This window comes from Lepidochelys kempii, chromosome 10 (genome assembly GCF_965140265.1).
Source record: "Lepidochelys kempii isolate rLepKem1 chromosome 10, rLepKem1.hap2, whole genome shotgun sequence".
NCBI lineage: Eukaryota > Metazoa > Chordata > Testudines > Cheloniidae > Lepidochelys > Lepidochelys kempii.
The window spans coordinates 24,498,760-24,520,183 of NC_133265.1; the positions used below are offsets into that span (position 1 = coordinate 24,498,760).

The window sequence follows — 21,424 nt, forward strand, 5'->3', positions numbered from 1 at the left end:
TAAGAGCCATTGAACCAAACTGTAAATCCTGTATATAATGAAAACCACTTCAAGCCAGGGGCTGTGACAGCACCCCTAGTTCCAGCACCTATGCCAGGAGATTTTCCTTACTCTTATTTCTCATTATTCTCTCTTATTATTATGGTAGCTGAAAGTCCATCTCTCCTTTAGAAGCATTGGCAATTGGAAGTGACAACATGAGTGATTGCAGGAGAAATACAATCTCACTTTATCCTGGAAGATAACATGTCACTGCTCTAATCTGCCTCACTGGAATTTTCTGTCTTAAAGCAGCATACAAAATAGTAAATGTTCTTGGTGACAACAGAAGTCTGTGGAAAATTCCCCCCAAACCGCCAGCATTTCTGTGATACTTTTATTTTCTAGTCAATTTGGCTCAACTCCTACTTTAATACCAGATATTATAGCAAGACGTGAGGCTAATCATGTAAGTGGTGTTTGATATATTAGGTTATTAAAGTAAACTGCTGCAGGTCAGAGACTGATGCAAAGGAGGAAGCAGACATAGAATTCCAGATACACAGAATACTATAAATTTATTTTTCTGCATTAATAATTTTGTTTATTAATCAATAAAGGATGATAGACTAGAAAAGACCTGCAAAATACTAAGGGATGGTTCTCTAGTACACCAGTTCTGCTCCACTGTCACTCCATTAACTTCAGTAGATTTTTACAAAACGGAGATGCTAGTCCTTCATTCATTTTAAAATGAATTATAAGAAAACAAAAGAGGTTTGCTACTTTGCAGTCCTCTACAATAGTTATGAAAAATAGACTCCACAGGGTGTTGGTCCTGATCTCTAATTTGGACAGTGAAAACTATTGGTCTGGGCATCCATGACACTCAGGTGTATATTGTAGTCCGCAGCCCATTCCATTAACCTTGTCCAGGGCTTTGTGTGGCAACACTGCAGTACACACACCATCTGTAAATGAGAGAGGCCAGGAGTGTTGTAGTACGTGTGTATGTATGTGGGCACACAGTATCCTGAATTTTTAAAAAATCCACTTTGTGTTTGCTACAACTGAATCTAGTCTTTTTTCCACCATCAGGGACGCGACAAGGGCTGGAAGAGCCAGAAAACAAAGCTTTTAAAAAGTAATTGCAAAAACACCTATTGTGGTACTTGAGCTGACTGGTATTGGTTTAGAATCAGGTCTCAGGATAGTTAATTGACTGTAGTGCTCACTCACTGGATGGAGGATCAGATTTAGGATTGAGGTTCAACGTGAGATCCGATTTACACAGAAAAAATGTTTATTATCTCTATCAGCCCTCCTGTAATTACTACTTGGAACTTGATTAGAGTAATTTTCATAGCATGGACAAGTAGCATGACTGCAAGCCTCCAATAAACAAGTAATTAAATGCTGGATCTGAAGAGACTACATCCCAGATGTCATTCCACTTACTCAATACAAAATGAAAAAATGAGTAGAAATTCAATGTATTTGTCACTGTAGATATACAGGGCACAAGTCTATCCTTGTTTACATGGGTGTAAATCATGAATAACTTGATTTAGTTCAGTGGAGACACATCAGTGGAAAACTGGTATAAAATCAGATTCAGGCCTAAGGCTGCAGTAATGGAACCAGCTACACTGGGAATGGTGTTTGCAGGAAAATAGTAGTACTCTGGGGCAGTCTCTGTGAGGTGCCTATTCAAAAAGATTTGGAGAGAAAGGAATGCTAAAGAGACTGGAGGACTAGGACCCAGACAGATGAGTTTAAAGAGACCTAAGTTGGTAATTCCTTTTCTATATTTTGATACTGCAAGGTTCACAATAGTTATTTAAAATTCTGCTGTTGTATACTTCCAGACTGTGACTCTTATGTACTTCACTCAGGAGAACATTGTTACTGTAATTGGGAATTTCCCTTTGTGTCACCACAGTCTTTGTTAATAATGTACAAACACCAAATTAGTTTTTCTTTTCATCCACTTTGCTTTGTGCTATTTGTTAGATATTAGAATCCAAAAGAAATCTCTCTTCATTATCTATCTCATATACTGAACACTAGTTGTTTCCTTTGCCACAAATGACCTGGGGACGTGTAGGATGGTTGCCATGGAATGACTGATTATGATGGTTTTCTTAATCTCCCCCCACCTGAACTCCATTTCTCTGGAAACCTCCTTACCCTGAAGTACAACTGTCATAAATATAAAGAGAAGGGTAACCACCTTTCTGTATACAGTGCTATAAAATCCCCCCTGGCCAGAGGCAAAACCCTGTCACCTGTAAAGGGTTAAGAAGCTAAGATAACCTCGCTGGCACCTGACCAAAATGACCAATGAGGAGACAACGTATTTTCAAATCGGGAGGGTGGGGAAACAAAGGATCTATCTGGGTGATACTTTTGCCAGGAACAGATCAGGAATGCAGTCTCAGAACTTTTGTTAGTTATGTAAGGGGACTGTTGCCCCCTTACTAACATTCAGTGGGGGTGTTTTAGTTGCTAGCTCCGAGTACTCAAAGGGGAAGGGTCAATGGGGAATCAGGACCCTGAGACTGACAGTCCCCAGGAACAATGGGGAGAGGCCAATGCTCCAGGTCAGCCTGAATGACAGCGTGGGCAGGCTAATCAGGGAGTCAGGAGGCCAGGGAGGTCCCGTCTTCCGTGTGAGCTGGATTTGCCTGCGTCAGACAGAGTGGGGTTGAGCTGAGGAGAAAGCAGGGGCCCAAGCTGAGCTGGGGAGCAGAGCTGTGCCAGATCCAGAGGGACCAGAAAAGCAGCCCAGAGAGAGCAGACCCTGTCCTGGGAGCAGAGCTGCAGGCCCAAAGCCAGAGGCACAGCTCAGATAGAGCAGACTTGCCCTGGGAGGAGAGCTGCAGCAACCGGAGCCAGAGGGGCCAGAAAAGCAGCCCGGGAAGCAGGTCAGTGCTGGGAGCAGAGTCACAGAAGCAGCCTGCAGAGCAGACCTGTCCTGGGAGCAGAGCTGCAGCAACCAGAGGCAGAGGGGCTGAAGAAGCAGCCCAGGGAGCTGGAGGCAGAGCAGCAGCACCAGTGCAGGGACAGAGTGGTGCAGCTGGGACTGGAGCAGTCTGCAGCTGGGTGCGGCGAGCAGCTGGGGCCCCTGGGCAGCGGGCCCAGCACAGGGAGACGCCAATAGGCTCTGCAGGCCAGGCTTGGATCATAACCCCGACAAGGCGGGGGCGACCCTGGAAAGAAGGGTCCTACCACTTAAAGCCTGAGAGCGTGTGGCCACCACCAGAGTGAGTGTCCAACCCACAGCATCCCTGCAGCACAGCCGGGGCCTGAGAAGAAGGCCTGGGACTTACAATGAACAGACTGCGAAGTGCCCTGACTTTCCAGAGACACTGTTTGTGATGTTCCCTGCCATAGAGCGGGTTGATGTGTTTCCTTTAACCTTTCCCATTTTTCCTTATTCTTTTTAAAATTAATTGTTGATTAAATAACTTGCATTTGCTTTAACTTGTACGTAATGGTCAGTGGGTCAGGGAAGTGCCCAGCGCAGAGAGAGTATCCTGGAGTGGGGACACCCTAGCCCCTGTCCTAGGTGACCACAGCAGGGTTGAGGGTCGAGCCCCCCAGGAATCCTGGGCCCAGCCTTGTTGGGGTTACAAGGACTCTGCCAGATAGGAGAGTGGAAGGGGAGTCCTCAAGGGCAGGGAGGCCACTGGGTAAAGGAAGTGGGAGCAAGGACTCAGATCCTTTCGCTAGCCCACTTCACCAGGGTAGTGCAGAAGCCAGGAAAGTTCCCCACAATAGCAGGACTATTCCCCCGCTTACAGTTAGTAAGTAATCTAGCTAGAAATGCGTTAGATTTCCTTTTGTTTAATGGCTGGTAAAATAAGCTGTGCTGAATGGAATGTATATTCCTGTTTTTGTGTCTTTTTGTAACTTAAGGTTTTGCCTAGAGGGATTCTCTCTGTTTTGAATCTGATTACCCTGTAAGGTATTTACCATCCTCATTTTTCAGAGGTGATTCTTTTACCTTTTCTTTAAATAAAATTCTTCTTTTAAGAACCTGATCGATTTTTCATTGTTCTTAAGATCCAAGGGTTTGGGTATGTGTTCACCTGTACAAATTGGTGAGGATTATTATCAAGCCTTCCCCAGGAAAGGGGGGTGTAAGGTTTGTTTAACATGCTTGGTTTGTTTAACATGCTTGGTGGTGGCAGCATACAGTTCACGGACAAGGCAAAGTTTGTACCTTGGGGAAGTTTTTAACCTAAGCTGGTAAGAATAAGCTTAGGGGGTCTTTCATGCAGGTCCCCGCATCTGTACCCTAGAGTTCAGAGTGGGGGAGGAATCTTGACAACAACATAGCAAACTGTACCAAGAGCTGTGACAAAGCTAGTCAAGCCAGTGGAATAAACATGTGCAAGTTTCAGTTAAAGCAGAGAAGACCCCTCTTAGGGTTTAGAGCAATTCGAGATATGCAGGCTGGCAGAATGACCCAGCAGAATCCCAGTTTCAGTCAGCAAGGGCTTTTCTTCAAAGGATAGTGCTTACAAAAAGTAAGTACAAAGTAAGTTATGAGCAGAATGTGAACAGAAAACTCCTGAGCCTGGAGTTCAACCTAGTCCTATAAAAACAATGAGGAGTCCATTGGCACCTTAAAGACTAACAGATTTATTTGGGCATAAGCATTTGTGGGTAAAAAACCCACTTCTTTAGAGGCATCTTCTGCATGAAGAAGTGGGTTTTTTACCCACGAAAGCTTATACCCAAATAAATCTGTTAGTCTTTAAGGTGCCACCGGCCTCCTTGTTGCTTTTGTGGATACAGACTAACACGGCTACCCCCTGATACTCGACAACCTAGTCCTATGACTTTTGATGTGGAACCTGGTGCTCCCAAAACAATCTTTCAACACTGACTGCATCTACACTTGGAGGACGGGATGTGATTCCCAGCTCGTGTAGAAACACTTGTGGTATCTCTCATTGAGTTAGCATGCTAAAAAAGGCATAGCCATGGTAACATGGGCAGCAGTGAGTGACTGCATGAGCTGGCAGCCCCAAGTACAAACTTGCCTGGATCCCATGGGTACGTACTTAGGACAGCTAGCCTGTACCACCACTCACCACTGCCCGTGCTACCGTTGCAGTAGTAGTATACTACTATCTTTCGCATGCTATCTCGATGAGATGTGTAGACATAGCCAGACTCTCTTCTGATCAGCCACTTCTGTAACTCGTCCTCCACATGTATGTTCAAGGGAAGGCGAAAACATTGCAAGTCCTTTTTAAGCCATCCTTCTGCATATTAGGAGGCATCTATACTGGCTGAAGTCTTCTATGCTCCCAATTTCCTTCAGGAATCCTCTGATTTTCATCTCACCTTTGCGATTTCAAAGGCTGAAATTGACTTTCACTTGTGCTGACTCCACACCACCTCCGCTCAGGTTTGTCATGTATTTGAAGAGCTTGAGAGAGGATAGTGCAAATGAAGGGTCAGTCAGCAGGCCTGGCCTGATAGCTTCCGCATAGCAACAGAGCCCTGCCATCGCCGTAGTGTGTGCATCTATAGGCATCAAACAGTGAGCTCCATGAGTTGCAGTGATCAAGGGGACCAGTGCTGTGTTAACCAGTTTAAACTTTTAGGGCCCTTCGTATCATTAGAGTACATGTCGATCAAAACCAGAAAAATTCCTTGAACAAGAAATAACCAGCCGTTTGTGTTATGTTTGCAACCTGTGTTCCAATTTTTGTTTGCTTTATTTTTTTTAGGAAGGGGTAGGTAAAGAGGAGGTATCTCTCTGCAAACAAAACAAATTTGAGATGGGCAATTTTTTATTTTTGGTTCTCTGGTATTTGTTACTACTGTTAGTAGTTTTTGAATCTGCGTATAACCATTTCCCCATGCACAGCTCTCCTGTGCATCACTGAGATATGAAAATGACAGAAGGGGCGGAGACTTGGAGATTGGGAGCAGCAGGAGAGATGTATTTATTTTCCTGGCTTAGGCCTTTGTCCAAGCATGTCTACACCTGAATTTCAATAGGGCTTTTTACGGCTAATGGCTTAAACCAGAAGCCTTAATTAGGGAAATCTCTTCTTGACATAGAAATCAATTAGAATACATCTCACTCACACAAACACACACTTACTAATTGAGCACCTTGTTTTTCTTTGTCACTTTTCTCATGTACTTTTCTATCGCACATGGATGTTGCTTGAAGAAGGGTGGTCACAGTGTCTGTCTTATCTTACAGAAAGAGATGGCTTCTTCAGCTGATAGATCAGAACTGTGGCAGGCCCATTTAATTGAGAGATTCATTGACTGGATTAAGTTGTCAATATATTTTATTTTATGTAGGCTACAGTTACAGGAGTCCTTTGTGCTCCATGAGCCAATAGTCCCCTTATAGACAATCTGCTACCCCCACAGCAACATGTAAATCCATCTGTGCTTAGTAGCAATAATTGATGTGGCTAGATATCCAGGTGCTAGCTGTTAAGCAGCTAGGCTGATGCAGAGGTTTGCACAGGAGGGAAGCTGCCTTCTATTTAAGGATGCAATGTTTGTCAATTTGCACACATCCAGTTTAATGGCCTAGTCTGTAGCTGTTAACAGACTAAGGATCAGCTTTGAAATGTAATTTTAGCTCCTTTGTAATGCAAGACCTTTGGAAGGTACAGTCCACAATTTATTATTAGGCATTAAAAATCTCTGAAGTTAGACGCTATCACTTTTCAGACATGTTTCAAGTTAGTAGGGTACTTCAACGGTGTCATTCGAATATTTGTTTGTTTAAAATTTTTTACTGGCAGATAAATTATTTTGTCATGATGCCAAATAGAAAACTACATCATAAACAGACAACTGAGAACAAGCTGAGTGGGAATGACTTGAAAGAGATGTTTTCCCATGTGAAAACAACAATGTGAAAATATTGATCCAAAATCAAATAATGTTTAACATAAATAGGGCTGGGCAAAACTGCAGATGCTCAAATAATCCCTGAAAGTCCTTGTTTGTTCGCTATCTTTGGCTTTATATTATGTTTTTGAAATATGTCCCGTTCACAGTTTTGCAGACTCCAGTTATCCACTAACAGATACAAAATGGCCAGAAGCAGTTCTAGCTCCCTCTCCAAAGCATTTTAACCATTACCTGGAGGGTAACACCCTCTAGCAGGGAAAGCATAGTTGAGAGAGAGAGTGTTGAAAGAGACCTGAAAGGGCTAGGGTGTATAGGGATGTGAGATTTGCTTTGCTTTAGATTAGAATGACATATTTAATGCCTCAGAATTTTCCTGTTTGCCTTTCATGGCCTGCCCATTGGTTGAGAAACACTGCCCTGGGCCATCCAGTCCCTCTAACTTTTGTTTAGCCAAATTTGTTTGAATTTTGTCTAATTTATTACATTCCTGCATACCTTCAAATAATAGTGTCCTAATCTCATCCAAAAAAACAGAAATCTCTCCCTTGAGTGACTGATTTTCCCAAGAGACACTTGCCCTGTGACTCTGTTCTTCTCACTTCCTCTTTCTACCCTAGCACTACCAAACTTACTCCTTTTTGTGTCTTGTGAAGTGTCAAAATAGAATTGAAATAGAGTAAAAGAAGCTACCTAAAATAAATGTTTTTTTAAATGGCTGAATCCTTGTCCCATTCATATTCTTAACACTTCATTAAAAGTATAGCACGTTAATAGGTATTTGAAGTTCTTAACACATTGGAACCTAAGATTTTCTTTTTCAAAGTGTCATGTCTGAATGTCTTGGAATGCTCAATATTCCATCCATTTTCAAATCCACTTTTGTACCTGACACTCCAGTTCATCACACATCATTTGGAAGAGTGAAACAGTTAGTTTGCTATTTCCACTTAAACTTTAAAAATATGCAGACTGCGACATGTCTACCCTTACAGCGGTCCAAGCAGTAGAAAAATATAGGGATCAGTCCTGTGTCCACAGGGAGATGGTTGGGGTGCCAGAATTGGCTTTTTCCATCAGTTAACTTCCATAATTCTATTAATTTGGAGGCGTTTGTTTTTCTGCATTGTTGCTTCACAGAGTTATTGTATGTTCGGAGATTTCAAGATTGTATAGGCTTGGAATTAAACTATTGTACTTGAAGTGCAAACAAATCCACGGGAACTTCTGACTTTTCTATTTTCCAGAGTGATGGAATGGTTGCAGATAAAATGGTGAGTCAGGAGACAAAAGAGAGGTGTTGCACTTTTCTTGTTCATTATCTTTACAAGCAGTTGGCTGAGACTGTGGGAAGCTCTTGTCAGATTTTTGGTCTGTCTGAAAGAAATTCCATTACTGGTTGTCTTTTATCTTGCGCCAGATATTACCAGCCACAGGGCTAGTGTTATAAAGCACAGAAATCAATGTCCAGTGGCAATACTAATGCACATTGTGTGGCCCTGTAGAAGGGGCACAGCGTCCTCCCGAGCACCTCCTTGAGAGGGAGCATGGCTTTAGTGACGCTGGCCGCAGTTTCTGTTAACGAGGTCAAACATCTCTGGCCACGGACAAGCCAAATACTCTACAGCAGTATATCTCCTTTTGGTAAAGCCTCTGGAAATGAGCACTTGTACAAGGGTTTAAAGGCTCTGACCTCAGAGCCCAGCTAACACTTAAGTCCCAAAACAAAAGTCTCTTGGTTCCCTCAGCAGCTTCTTCTGCTGTAAGGCCTCAGGCTTCTCTGCTGCCTGGAAATACCTGCAGTCTTTCTCCTGCTTGTTCAGGGTCTCCCTCAGGCCTTACTGCAAGGGGTGCCTAGTTCCTGCTCCCAAGGAGGACCCCTTCTCTGGAGCTTTCTTTCTCAGATGCTTTTTATAGCTGAGCTCTCCTAAGCCTTTTATTAGGCTCTGGTGCTCCTTGCTTAATTAACTGCCTTCCAGCTAGTTAGACAGCTAACTATGCCCAGGTGGACCTGGGTTGATTCACTCCCTTCAGTGGAGCCCATCACAGGTAGGCTGGATAGCTGATGCCCTTAAAGGGCGTGCTCTGTGACAGGCTCATAGCAATAACTATAAAATGCCTTAAAATACTTGAGAACCTTTTAAGTTGCAGGTTATACTCTACCTTATATGACTTTTTAGTGCATGCCCTAAGACACTATTCTGTAAAGGAAGAACTTGCAGGAAAATTACTGCACATTATTTCTTCAGGGCGTTAGAAGATTAGTACATAGAGATTTTTGTGAGTCTAAATACCCGGGGGGGGCGGTGTGCACCATGTGTGGTGAAGAAGAACATTATTGCACCTGGTGATCTTCGTTCTATGAGCTGTTAAAGTTACATACTGATAAACCCAACATTTGAATGCACAAAAAGGATGAGTAGTTGATGCCTCAAATAATTGACTGTCAATGTTTTATAGGAAAATGTGCAAGAAACATAGAGTATCCCATTACCTAACTAGCCTCTGGATGTCTTTAATCCTTACAAATCAGCTGCCAACCCATTTATCTGGCAATGAATTGGAGACTTTCAGAGACTAAGAATCTATTTCTGCCGTTTACATCTGTAAAAAATAATCCAAATTTCAGTAGAAATATGAGACAGGGAGAAGCAAATTAATTCAGATAAATTATATTATTTGAACTTTAGCTTACAACTCAAATGGAATCTGGACCTGAGTTTGTCTGAAGTTCAAAAAAATTCTGATAATTTTTTTCATTAAGCAAATATATTCATTTTCATTTCTATGCCTGTTTATTTTCTGGTTCTGTGCTGACCTGGAAGAAGACATTCTGAAAATATCTGTCCCTGTAGTGCAGTAATGTAGTTCTTCCTGATTAGAAGAACCAGAAAGGTAGAGCTCTCCAAATATTGTCAATCCAGGAAAGCAGATCTGAGAATTGTGACTATTCTAGCTAAGACTACCTACTTTGGGGTACTTGCCTGCCCATCACTAGACCTTTTAAGGTTCACCTGTGATTGACAAGATATTGTATTGGTGGAGAAATTCCTTCTCTTGGACATCTCTCTAGAATTGCCCTAGGAACGTCTAACTCAAGATGCTCTAAGCAAAGTACCCAGTCACCTTAAAGATGCTTTGCCCTCTTAGGAAGCACATTTACACCTGAGCAGTGCCTATTTAGTTTGACAATAAATGTAAAATCCAAATACATTTTCTTTAAAAGATCTGAAGGGGCATATATGTGAGCAATGACTTTATAGGTGTCATTCTGTGCCAATACTCCATGGAGCAGGTCAGCCCCCTCAATATTTTTTCTTCTGGTCGGGTGAGTTCAGTCAACTCCCACAGTCAATAACTTCATTTAGTTTGGTTTGTATGGCTGTGGTTCTTCAATTTCAATTTGCATTCTTGTACTTGAATTTGAACCTCAGTTCACATTCATGTATCTGCACAGTGAATGGAGTTATCCTCAGCTGATGAATAGTTTGAGTCACACAAATTGGGCACTGGGTGGAAAGTTATTATTGAATGAGTGTGGGGTTAGAAGGGTATTATCCTTAATCTTGCTGTTCCAGGAGCAAGCTTTATTCAGAGATCTGTTTGTTAAAATACTGTTTCTGAAATCTAATCGGCCTAAAGATTTGCACCTCAATTGGGACTAATTTTCTTCCTTTTTACTATTACCACTATTATTATTGTCTGAAGTAAACAAAAATTGGCCATTGGACTGAAGATAGGATGTGCCACTGCGTGCATAGATTGTAAAGGATTAAATTGTACTCAACTTTGTGGCAGTTTCCCCCAAACTTTTGAAAGCTGAGGCCCTGTGATTGGATGGACTAGGCCCAAAGGCCCCCTACTGGAGGCCTCAGACTTTTGCCAAACCCATCCCAGGAAAGGAGCAGTGGAGAGCAGGCTAGAGTGGCTGCAAGGGAAGCAGCCAATCAGGGCCCAGGAGGGCCATATAAAAGAAGCCACAGAGAAGTAGTTAGTTGCTGCTTGGATCAGGAGAAGAAAGGACTGTAGGCCTGGCTGCCTTGAAGAGCAGCAGGGCCATGGACAGCTCAGTGTGGACAGGGACCAGGGAAGTGAGACGCTCCTGGCTGGCTGCTAGGACCAAGTAGGGACTGAGCCTGGAGAGGGCTGCAGGAAGATAGTGTCTTCAGGGAGGAAGCCTTGGGGATACAACCCCATACCAGGGCTAGCCTACTTAAAGACCAAAGCCCAGAGAGGGCTAAAGAGAGACACCACCAGAGGGGTACTGAGATAGTCCCCAGTGGACTGTATACCCTGGAAGGGGTTTGTGATGGTTAACATGCAGACAGGGTAATTCGGACAGAGCACTGTCTCTGAAAAACCCATATGAGAATCACTGAAAGGGGTCACCACAACTAAAGAACACAGACATGCCCAACCAGATGGGGGCACTCACAAGAGGTGGGTGCCAACCCCATTACAGGTCCCTTAATCTACTTTTCAGGAAAATGAAACTAATCACACTCCCCGTCATTTCTGCTATGTGAAAAGAGTGATAACTCAGAGTAGACTGTGTAGCACTTCATGTGATGTTTCCTATCCTTTCTTACATGCTTTAATGAGCAGCAAACTAGTTAACAATGGTGCCTGCAATTTACAGTATCATTGGTACCTGGCACAGCAATGGCTCTCAACCTGTCCAGACTACTGTATCCCTTTCAGAAGTCTGATTTCTCTTGCATACCCCAAGTTTCACCTCACTTAAAAACTATTTCCTTACAAAATCAGACCTAAAAATACAAAAAAGTGTCACAGCACGCTATTACTGAATAATTGCTTGCTTTCTCATTTTTACCATATAATTATCAAATAAATCAATTGGACTATAAACATTGCACTTACATTTCAGTGTATAGTATTTAGAACTGTATAAACAAGTCATTGTATGAAATTTTAGTGACTTTGCAAGTGCTTTTTATGTAGCCTGCTGTAAAACTTGGCAAATATCTAGATGAGTTGATGTACCCCCTGGAAGGTCTCTGCATACCCCTTGGGGTACACATACCCCTGATTGAGATCCACTGTGATATAGCACCCATTGGAATGAACGGGGGAGTTCACACCTCATAATTATTATTTCAGGTGCTCTACAACCTCAGATGGCATTGTGTCAGATACATTCAGATCACATTTTTAAGGTTTTCTTCACAGCTGTAACAGATAAACTTACTTTAAAAAAAAATGAAGAGAGGAAAAACAGAGAATAATTGTGAGGTCTGTGCTCCCCAGCTAATTGTTCCTGCCCTGCTCTTCGGAAAACACTGACTTATGGCCATTTATTTCTCTGTGCTTTTAAATTCCTTTAGATGGTATGTAGGTGTTAATGTATATACCCTTTAGGTTTTTTATTCCATTTCTGTCCAGATCACGCTTTACAAATGTAATTATATTTAGCCTTTTTTTAAAACAAATTGGTAGCAATGTAAAAGGGCTGGCAATTGAATTAGTTAAAAGCCTTGTTCCACTTCATTCCATCTGGGGAATGTCTCTTGTTTTTCTTGAAAAAATATTGTATTCGTGTTACTGTCAGTTTGATTTGGTGATGAAGACAGACACTTACTGCAATATGCTGTATTTATCCTTCACTGTGCTGCTTTAACTGCGACAAAATCTTAAATCTAAAAACATATTCCCTCAACTAGATACTTGTTTTGAGTTTCTTGTTTTAATAAAGTGAAGCTTTACAAGTACAGTACTTCATCACCTGGCTTCTGAGTCTGGAAATAGGACTTATCCTATCACATAAAACAATAATAATAATTATACCTTTTACTTTCAGTCATTTCTGTTGTTGAGAGAAATTTTATATGTATTGGGAAGGTAGTTGGAGGGACTGAGGAGGATGTGAATGAAATTGGATTGAGAATGAGTTATGTGAATATGTCAGTTCAGGTCACAATAGACAAATGATGCAGAAAGATTCATATGAGCTTTCCTGGTAGCCTGAGGTTGGCCTGGCAGATGAGGTAAAGCCTCCACAATCAGTCAAAATGCAGTATGGTGTCACTGCTCTAACAGAAATTTGCTTTTAGTGTGGTCTCTGCATTTTCCATGTATAAATTTGAGTGAGGGCATTTTGAGACAGGAGACCGATAAAGAGGAGAAGACTCACTGATCAATCAGAAAAATAGGTTAGATTCTCTTTTAACCCAGATAGTCAGAAGGAATGGGTAGGTAATGTTCCCCTTAACAAGCGGACAGCTTCAACGTGTCTGAAAATGCAGTGTATATAAATTCTGAAGAAATCTATCGTTTTTAAAGGGTCTATCTGGACAGGTACTATAGGCTGGAGCTACTGAAAACAAAAACATTAGATAGTGTAGCAGATATTTTTTGTTGAGCAGTTGGGTGGGAGACATAGTTTGCAGCTGGGATTTACAATTGGGTTTCTTTCTTCTTCCAGCCACAGCATCAGAAGTGTCACACAAGAAACAGGACATCCAGTGTGGTCCCTTTTCTGTTTCAGTTGCAGGCTCATCCCATCTCTGCCCCCAGTATTTCAACAGAAGGATATGTCGAAGTCAAAAATACTGCTGTATAGCTAAAAAAGCTTAAAATACAGCCTGGATTATTTTCTAGGATTCCTTCAGACCCACTTGTTCTTGGATTTTTTTAATTCTGCATCATGTCTTTTGCTTCTAGGTTGCCTGCTCAAATCTAGCACAAGCTGGTAGTGACAAAAGTTGCAATGGCCCTGTGATGAGTTTTGTCTGTTTCCCAGTGGACAGGCACTAACTGGGAGGACCTGCAGAGAGGCTGTAGTGGACTACGGGCATGTCTACAGTACAAAATTAAGTCAACCTAATTTATATTGGTATACAGCTGCCACAGTCATTTCATCGCTTGTGCATGTCTACTCTCTGCTCCTTATGTCGGCGGTGTGCATCCTCACCAGGAGGGCTTGCACCAATTGAACTGTGTGTGGGGCACTGTGGGATGGCTTCTGAAAGCGATCAACAGTTGAGGTAAAGCAACACAGTGTCTACAATGACCCTGCGTCGACCTAGCTATATTGATATTGACTCTACACCACTCGGGGAGGTGGAATTAAGTCGGTGTAGGGAGTGAGTTACATCAATGGGAGCGAAATTTTAGTGTAGATACTGACAGAGTTAGGTTGATATAAGCTGCCTTGCGTCAAACTAACTCTGAAGTATAGACCAGGGCTAAGCATTGAATGATGCTGGAGACTGAGTTATCTTCTCAGCCTTAAAATTAGGCCTTCTGGGGCAGGTTTTAAAGGCACTCTTATGAGATTGCATGGCTCTGCTACTGCAGTAGATAGGCCTATTTTATGGATAAATGAAAGATTCTTTCTCTAGGACTGTAAATCCAGTATCCTTTACGAGCAACATATTTACACGCGCAATGTGTGAAAAAGAAACTCCAGAAAGAGCATCTTGAGGTAGCTCAAATATATTCTCATGTTTCACCCAGCCTTGAGCAGATTCCAATAGATTCTCTAAAATAGAACAAAATAAAAAGTCCCACTTTAAGGGTTGCTGTAAAAGTGACAGCTGTTCTGGCTACTATTGAATTTATTTTAAAAGGCAAAAGAATTTGGACAGAATAGATATAAGGTATCTGTAGAGTTCATGTAGAAATTCTGCAGTCATCCAAAGTGAGTTAGTCCCAGAATCATGCTAACGATGCCAAGTCAAAAGAGCAAGAACATTCTTGGTAAATAACTTTGTAAAAAGTGCTAGTGGTTTGAAGAATCACTAACTGTTGCTCTGATCTCTGTGGTGAGTCAATAACCCTAGCCAATAAAGTATGCCACAGTCACCTCTGCATCACATGATGTATATGTTAATGCACATGACTACAGCTTTGGTAAATACATATCCCGTTGGCTATTCACATTGTAATTCCTTTGTAGTGGAGTCATTCTGTCAATCCCTTACAGCAAATCTGGAGGAATTAAGGTAAAATTTGGTCACTTCAGGTATAACCTAGGTAAGCTTCCAAATTAACTAAAAAGGATCTGTGATTTCATTAATTAATCTGCACAAGTCATTGAAAGAAAAGGTGGCCCATTAACTGCCTTCCATTAATTAGCCTTAATTGTATAATTTGCCTTTAAACATAGTACACAAAACCAAGAAAGAGAGACACATAAGAACATAATGAGAGCTAAAAAAGAAACTGCTGATCTAAGTGAGAAAGCAAGTATTCATAGACTAGATAGCTGTTTACAGAGATAATGCTATGCATTAAAACTGTGATATAGTTGCACACTTTGAGTATTAGGGTGTCCTCAGCCTTTGTGCTTGTAGAACCATAATATGCATTCATAGTAATAATACCTAGCTTTTATATAGCTATTTATAGAACATATTAAGGGGTGCTGGACAGAAAGCATGTAGAAATAAGAATGAAGAGCTCTGGATCTGAAGTTAACGTCTCGTATATGACAGATGAACACTTCACTTAATGGTACCCATTTAATAAGGAATTCCTGGTGCGTGTGTGTGTGGAACTAGGGCACTAGTCGAGAAGGGAAAATAACTTCAGTCATGCACCAATCCCTTTGATCTGCAAAGGAACCAGGATATTATTTGTTCAAGAAACTCCATTTGACAGAAAGGAAGAGTAATGCAAATAACTATGGCCACATCAAAGCGTCTTCTAACTTTTCTGAATGTCATGATGTACTTCATATTTAGACATAACAGTTATAGAAGGAAATCTATTTCTCCTTTGCTGGTTTACTGCTCCGTGTCCTCGGAAGCACTGAGCAGAATCCACATAGCCTTTTTAGCTTATTTGCATAGTAAGGACGGGAGACATAGGCGGCAACTCCATAGGTACTCCAGGGCTGGAGCACCCACACGGAAAAAATAGTGGATGCTCAGCATCCACTGGTGACCCGCCAATCAGCTCCTCCCCCTTGCCCCTAGGGCATCTCGCCTGTTGGCAGGCCCTGCCGATCAGCTCCCAGCATCTCCTGACCGCCACAATCAGCTGTTCAGTGGTGTGCAGGCACTGGGGAGAGGGGGTGCAACGGGGCCAGAAGAGGCAGGGATGGAGAGGAGCGGGAAGAGGCAGGGTGAAGCGAGGGCAGGACCTGGGATGGAGCAGGGGTCGATCACCCCTGGCAATGACAAAGTCAGCACCTGTATCTCAAGAAACATGTAAATGGTTAATTATGCCAATTAGTATTTTAATCTGAAATGTATTGCTGTCTTTTGAGGTTTAAGCCATGACCAATAAAGGACCATTTTTCCCCTCCCTTGAATACATTAATTTCACATCCTCTGATTTCAGTGGCAGTTGTGTGCCCATATTGAAGACCAGAATTTAGTCCAAAATTATTGTTAAATTGGGTCAGTATTAGCTTCTCAAAGAAGTATTTTTCCTAACTCCAGATAATAGTCTAAGTTTATCTGGATTCCACTAGCCATGGATGTCATTAGCGAAGTGCATGATGCTTCTCTAGTTCCTTCAGGAGATGGTGTGTGAAAGTCACTTGATAAAAACTGGGTGACCTGAACTGAGAACTACCAGATGTGTTCTTCTGCTGTATGTTCCATTACCTGTTGTTTCCAGGCAGTAGTGTGAATGTGCACCATTGCAATATGTACCCATCAGGACCTATGAATTAAAACATGATTAGCACTATTTGTTTGATGTGTTGCTTCTCTGGATAGCTGAAATTTTCACATTGTAGGCTTGTCAGCGGAGCATCAATGGATATTAAATTGTATAATCAAATAGGATCAGATCTTCAGCTTCAATGGAGCTATGCCAATTTACACGAGTTGAGGATTTCAGCAATGAAGTTTTAGGAAGGAGTGGGTAAAGAAAACCATCTTTGGCCTTATTAACCTAAGCCTCAAACTTTATCCCTTTAATTATTGCCTGCAGCTCCTTTAGTTTTTCAAGCTCTGAAACTGGGCTTCTCCTACTTCAAAAAGTTCTCCGTACACAGACTCAGGGCTTGTCTTCACTATGGGGGTAAGTCAACCTAAGTTATGCTACTCCAGCTACATAGCTTAGGTTGACTTACCCTGCTGTCTTCACTGTGCTGCGTCAACGGGAGATGCTCTCCTGTCGACTCCCCCTACTTTTCTCGGGGAGCTGGAGTACCAAGGTTGACCGGAGAGTGTTCTGCTGTCGATTTAGCGGGGCTTCTCTACAGCGTGGATCTCTCCATAGTGAAAACCAGCCCACAGCCTGTAACAGTTGAGCTGAGGACCGTCCTTAAAGAGCATCTAAAGCAATGCAGGAAGCATGGGGAGCAGCTTCACTTTTTAAAGTAGCAAAAGACTAAGGACAATAACTTCAATCTATTCCAGTGCTTCTGTGGTGTTTGACTGACTTCATGTGGCTTTTCTCTAATGCCTAATTTTGGCATTCATCTTTCCCAAGGTCCTAATTACATCTGCAGTTCTAGACAATGTCAGGGTCACACACTGAATAGTCTTTGTATCCCTGGAAATGGCTGGCCTGACTCTCCCCTAAACACCCGCTTTTTTTAATGGTACCCAAAACTTACCTTAGATTTTACCTCTGAAAATCAGGTACTAAATATTTATTATTGGATTCCATCATGCACTTAAGTAAGTTGCTTGTATTTGTTTCTAAACTATTTTTTATAAAAAAAAAATTAAAGTATAAAGCCTGTCAATGAGATCTTATTTGGCAGCAAGGTGATAGATTGCTATATATATGAAAGTAGTGATAAAAACCTCTGTGTAGGGTTATGTTGTGTTGGTTTATATGGAGCAGTTTTTTTCTTAAGGCAAAATGTTGGTCTGGAATCTGCACTGCAGGGTGTTTTTTTCTTCATTGTGGACCTCTGCTTCTTATTCTGCATTCAAATCCCTGTGTAGCATGTCCATTGGCATCAGGAGTTTTGTGTGTGTATTAAATAGAGAGATGAAGTGTGGATCACAAAGCTAGATTTTGCCCACAGTTTTATGTGCATAAACAGGCACAACTCCATTGACAAAAGTGGAGTTACTAATTTAAACCAGATGTGAATTAAGAAATTCATCAAAGAGCAAATTCACTACTTGCATAAACCAGTATAACTTCATTGAAGTCAGTGAAGTTCTGCCAGTTTATACTGGGCAGATTTGTGTTCTTATGTTCTCTTTCCTCCTCTTCCCCCAAAAGTTGAATTAGAAAACAAGTACACAAACATTGCTGAAGATGTTTTATATTTCACAGGCTTCAAAATGGACCAACTTTCTGGTTTGGGCAATATTTTTATTGATTTTTTTATCAATCTTTGTAGGATAGTTTGTTCCCTAACAGAATATCCAAGATTTTGAAAGTATTTTGATAAAATTTCTATTAAAATATTAATGATAAATGTTACAGAAAATTTCACTTATGCATAATTTTTTGCACAAACTTTCATTTTTTCCATGTAATTTCTGACAGATTTTAACATTAAATACATTGACCAATTCTCTCCTCTCACTATAAATAAAATGTGAAGAAATATAACAGCTTTGTATAATGTACTTAATATTAGATTGTGAAAGTAGGGAGACAGTGATGTCTAGTGGCTATAGCAGGAGTATGGGAATTAAGACTCCTGTGATTTCTGGGGCCTACATTAACTCCCAGTGTTTTTAGGCAAGTCATTTAATTTTTCTGTGCTTCAGTTTATCCATATGGTGTTTCTGTGTTGACATCTACTCAAAAAGTCTCACCCATTTTCTTCAACATTTTCAACCTTCAGAGAAAATATGGCAATTTTCTTGCTGATTTTTTTGTAGACAAAATTATTGAGGGTCGTAAAAGATGGCTTATTATGATTGAAATCTTACCAGAGTCAACAATTGTCTGTCTTATCTAGCCTTCCCTGGTTTTGTTTTCTTGAAGCATACTGCAATTTTATTGTAAATCCTGGCACGTTCTGTACAGAGTGCCACTATAGAAAGGCTATGAATGTTGCCTGTTGAGAGCTGTCATAACGCTCATGCTTGAACACAGCTGTCTACAACTCATGTACTAAATATAATTGTTTGGAACTGAAATGTTTGGCACAATGGTATTACTCTAAATTGCCTCCTGGGGCCTGTTGGTGATATGATTTTGCAGCTTTTGTCCCCAAGGAATCATTTAATTTTTCTTCAGAGACTTGAGTTCAACAAACAGCTACTTGTTGCATAATAGTTGGGTCCAATTCACCACAATTATACAGTATGAGTGCAAAACACTGGGTTTATACAGCTAACTGCTGTACACACAGCAGCTGTTTGCCAGTACTTCTCAGGCTCTTCAGTTTTCATATCCAAAAAATCCTGTACTATATAGACCCAAAATACTTACAAGCAAGAATCTATCTGCTTTGTGTATCTAGGTTCTTATGTAGGGGCCCATCAGTGTTGTCCTTTGAGTGTCAGTGTGACCAATTTAGTCCTTTTTCTCAACACATTTAATTTTAAAAAGCACTGTATTGATACCTCTTTTATATTGATAAGCATTACTTCTGGAGTAGGAGAGGAGGATGTGAGTGTTCAGTGTTAGTTAATATAAGGAAATGCTTTGAAATTCTGTAATACCTTTCATCTGAAGATTGCAAAGCACTTTATTGACACTAACCCTCATAATCATCTATGTGAGGCAGATGAGTATTATTAGAGGGGGAGCTGGTAATGACTCTACATTTAAGTTGGCTAACACTTTTCATTAGAAGAGATTCTCTTTTTTAAAAGCTGTAAAACCTCAGCTGCTTTCAGAAAGCCTTTGAAATTTGTGAGGGAGAAAGCCCTTTGACTCAAAGTCTTTTCTTTATTCTATGAAATTCCATTCAGGTAAATTATAAAAGGTTTAAAAAATCAACATATTTCTTGTTGGTTGTGTTCCTGAGGGCACTTTTGGCAGCATGCCAAAATAACTGAAGGTGAACAGTCTAAACAGCCGGGTCCCATGCTGCCACAAAAACAGCAGCAGCAGACACAGCCCTGGGGACACCTAGGAGCTGCCCAAGAAGCTAGAATAGAAGTGAGGAGGGCAAGGCTGGTCTCTTCTACCCCACTCTGAGCACTGGGACATGGTCTCAGCCTCCAATTCTGGCAGGAGCTCCTCCAACAGAAGAGACAGAACCAGACTGGGGCAGGATTTGTTGGCCATCCCTAGGATCCAGAACATGGTGCCAGTAGCCCATGAACCCTCTGAGACAACAGCCTTCCTCTTGTTGCCAGCTATGCTGCAGTGCTGAAGATTCAGGCTTCAAATCTGGATGATGCATAGGGGAGAGCGGGGCTGGGGGGGCACTGTTAGAGCTCTAGAACAGTGGTTTGTAACCTGAGGTCCGTGGATCCCTGGGGGTCTATAGACTATGTCTAAGATTTCCAAAGGTGTCCACACCTCCATTCTAAAATGTTAAGGGGTCTGCAAATGAGGAAAGGTTGAAAATCACTACTCTACAGAACACAATTTGGTTTCACCCATTTCCTTTTAAAAATCTATGAAAAGTTACATACCAAAAACCGGAGGTAAAAGAACTTTTAGATTACATAGTCAAGCAGCCAAAAGTGAGGAAATGTCACATTTGTGGTTGCCTGTGCATCTTTAATTCTGCTCCTTTGTGTATATGTGTTATGATACAGTCTTTATTATATTATCACATACTAGAGACAGAAGTGGGTGAGGTAATATCTTTTATTGGAGCAACTTCTGCTGGTGAAAGAGACAAGTTTTCTACCTACACAAAGCTCTTCTTCAGTTCTGGGTGTGATCACATACTGTCTTTTTCCACAAGACTCCTGCTTCATTCGGTGCACAGGTTGGAGACAGGAGGAGGCAGAATTAATATTGCACAGGTCACCATAAATCTGGCACTTCCTGACTTTGTGCTTGTATTTGCAACTTAAGTAATTTCTTTTAATGTTTTTTTTTAATGTAACAATACCCATTTTACAGATGGGGAAAGTGAAACACAATTTGATTTTCCCAAGGTCACCCAGTAAGTCAGTGGCAGAGTTAGAGTTTGGGACCCAGAAGTCCTGACTCCCAAATGTTCTCTGACCATTAGATATACTTTCATGTTCTTTCTTAGTTTCAGTTCCTCTTGACTGGCCTCTTCTTCCATGCGTGTGTACACTCTTGCTCAGAGGGAAACAAAAATGATTAGGGGACTGGAACACATAACTTATAAGGAGAGGCTGAGGGAACTGGGATTGTTTAGTCTGTGGAAGAGAAGAATGAGGGGGGATTTGATAGCTGCTTTCAACTACCTGAAAGGGGGTTCCAAAGAGGATGGATCTAGACTGTTCTCAGTGGTAGCAGATGACGGAATGAGGAGTAATGGTCTCAGGTTGCAGTGTGGGAGGTTTAGGTTGGATATTAGGAAAATCTTTTTCACTAGGAGGGTGCTGAAGCACTGGAATGGGTTACCTAGGGAGGTGGTGGAATCTCCTTCCTTAGAAGTTTTTAAGGTCAGGCTTGAGAAAGCCCTGGCTGGGATGATTTAGTTGGGGATTGGTCCTGCTTTGAGCAGGGGGTTGGACTAGATGACCTCCTGAGGTCCCTTCCAACCCTG

General features: G+C 41.5%; 1 protein-coding gene across 2 annotated transcripts in view; it reads left to right on the forward strand.

Moving 5' to 3' along the window:
• Positions 1 to 21,424, forward strand: part of GRIN2A (glutamate ionotropic receptor NMDA type subunit 2A) — a 296,277-nt gene that overhangs the window by 239,219 nt on the left and 35,634 nt on the right. The window lies entirely within an intron of this gene.